This window comes from Frankliniella occidentalis, unplaced genomic scaffold, assembly GCF_000697945.3.
Source record: "Frankliniella occidentalis isolate FOCC.00 unplaced genomic scaffold, Focc_3.1 Scaffold44, whole genome shotgun sequence".
In the NCBI taxonomy this organism is placed as follows: domain Eukaryota; kingdom Metazoa; phylum Arthropoda; class Insecta; order Thysanoptera; family Thripidae; genus Frankliniella; species Frankliniella occidentalis.
In genome coordinates this window covers 23172-25442 of record NW_026267174.1, presented here as the reverse complement: position 1 = coordinate 25442, position 2271 = coordinate 23172, and positions in this window count along the sequence as shown.

The following is a 2271-nucleotide window of genomic DNA, read 5'->3' as shown; positions in this document are numbered from 1 at the left end:
GGGGGGGGGCAGTGTTACCTCTTCTCTCTGTCTCGTCGAACCCTGATGTTCAGAAAGGTAATAAAATCGGACCATCACCATCGTCGTCGTAGTAGCTCTCCTCCAGCGAGTCTCGTTTCGATAAGTTGCACTCATCAGTGCAATAAACCTATATGTTACTGTAGCGATGATCCTGTTATGCTGTGCATGACCACGCAGGACGTATAGCTACCCGTACCTTAGAGTGGTGGCGAGGGGGGCTGGGACTGGCTGCGGGGGAGGGAGGGGGAGGGGAGGGTGTCTGGCGCCGCCCTGCGCCTCAGTCACTGTCCCCAACCCTGCGTCCTAATTAGCCGGCTCGGCTCGACTCGGCTCGGCTCGACTCGGCTCGGCTCGGCTCGTCTCGGTGTCACACGCGGCGGTGTCACATGGCTGGCCTATCGCTCAAACTATCTCGTACAGAGTTTCTCACATAAATCGACGGCTTGCCAGTGAGCTGCGGCGGCAGGCGGGCAGGCAGGCGCACGCTGCTCCAGCCCCCGGCATGGGCGGCCAGGGGGAGAGTGAAAGAGGTGTGGGAGAGGGGAAGAGCGGGGGAATAGCGGATGCATCTAATCTCACAAAATCTGGATCAAAAAGAAAAAATTCCCTCTTTAGATTTTTGAGTACGAAGAAACTTGACATGTCCTTCTTGTGGCTGTACAGGAGACATGACGAGCTGACTCACTAGTATACTACTTGACTTGACTAACCACGAGGCCTCTTTGAAACAATATGGGCAAATATTTTCACACTTATGTACGAAACGTATTAATTTGCACATTTCATGGTGTTCAACTAAAATGCACTCATCGTACTGTGCAAACAATAAACATGAACTAAACGTGGGAATTTTTTTTCATTTTACCTTTGAACGCCAATTCTAGTTTAGTTCAAAACCATGAAGTGTTTCAAACTGCTTTGCGCACTTTCAACTGGCACACAATTTGGTGTCTAAATTTTTACATTTATTTTATCTGTGTAGTCATACCCCCCCCCCCTCCTTTCCGAACGAAGATTTCAAAAATCTATAATCGTGGATAAAGAGGAAAACAGGTGAGACAGCGGAAGTGCGAGCGGAAAGGAAAGGCGGTGTCGGCGGCGGCGGCGTACTGACGGGCCTCCACGCGGACGAAATATTGCGATAGCAGGACGAGCCGCGATAATGGAGAGGGAAAGGGAGGGGGGAGGGGCAGATACAAAACAGACGTACGCTTCAAGTTAGCCGCGCCGCCCCGCACTCGCATCAGCCAGCATCAGCCCAATCAACTAATGGGAGAGCGGCGGAGGGGCGCTGCGCGGCGGGGGTGGAGGGGGGGGGGGCACCTGGCAGACACGCCCTTCCCAGCATCGCAACCACGCCCCACCTCTCCCGCCCCGCCCCCGATCCCCGCGCTGGTTGAAGAAGAGATTTCTCGGTGCGGTAACTCCGGTTCAAGCCGGTTCAACCACTGCTGTGCATGTGTTCAACTTCTCTGTTGAACACTTCACACTCAGAGTGCACTCAACCGCAAAGGGAAGAAGTTAGAGGCCTGCAAAAAGCGCGCTGCTCAGCGAACTAAATGAGCACTTACAAGTGGTGTTTACCAGTTGAACACGTGATCTACCAGTGTTAGAGATTTTTGGAAGAGGATGGATGTGAATGTACTTCCCTTGGTCCGACAGAAAGATTTCCTTCCGAGACGAAGTTCGCCCCCTGCGGTGCTGCACCACCTCTGCCCCGCTGCCCCCGCTGCCCCCCGCCGCCGCCCCTCGACGCCCCCTTCCTCTCCACACGCCCCCCGGTTGCAGGTTGCAGGCGCAGCTCATCCACGACGCTCCCGGTCTGCTGGTCCATTTGTGCGACTAATCGGGCTGCCAGTCGCGTGGAGCGGGTCCAACAGTTCGCCACACCGCATCTGCAAACGTTCACGATATTCAGCCAAGTTATTTTTATTTAGTTTTTTTTCCGCTGCCCGGCGGAATGAGGCCGAGAAACTCTGCACCCAGAAAATGGTTTAGTCCAGAGAACCGATGAAATAATAATGTTTCGATTTCGACGTCGAATCATTCGAAATCTCATTTTTGGCTGCAACCCACAACCCCACCAAGACGTTAGGGCACTCTCGTCCCCCAGCACACATGCATGCAGGCGTGCGGGCAGGCTTGCCTACCAAAGCGCCTTACGGCCCCGTGCGGGTATGCAACCCGTCCGTCCGCACGCCTGCATCCGGTACAGTGTAACCAGAACAAAGTAGGCTTACAACACCACCC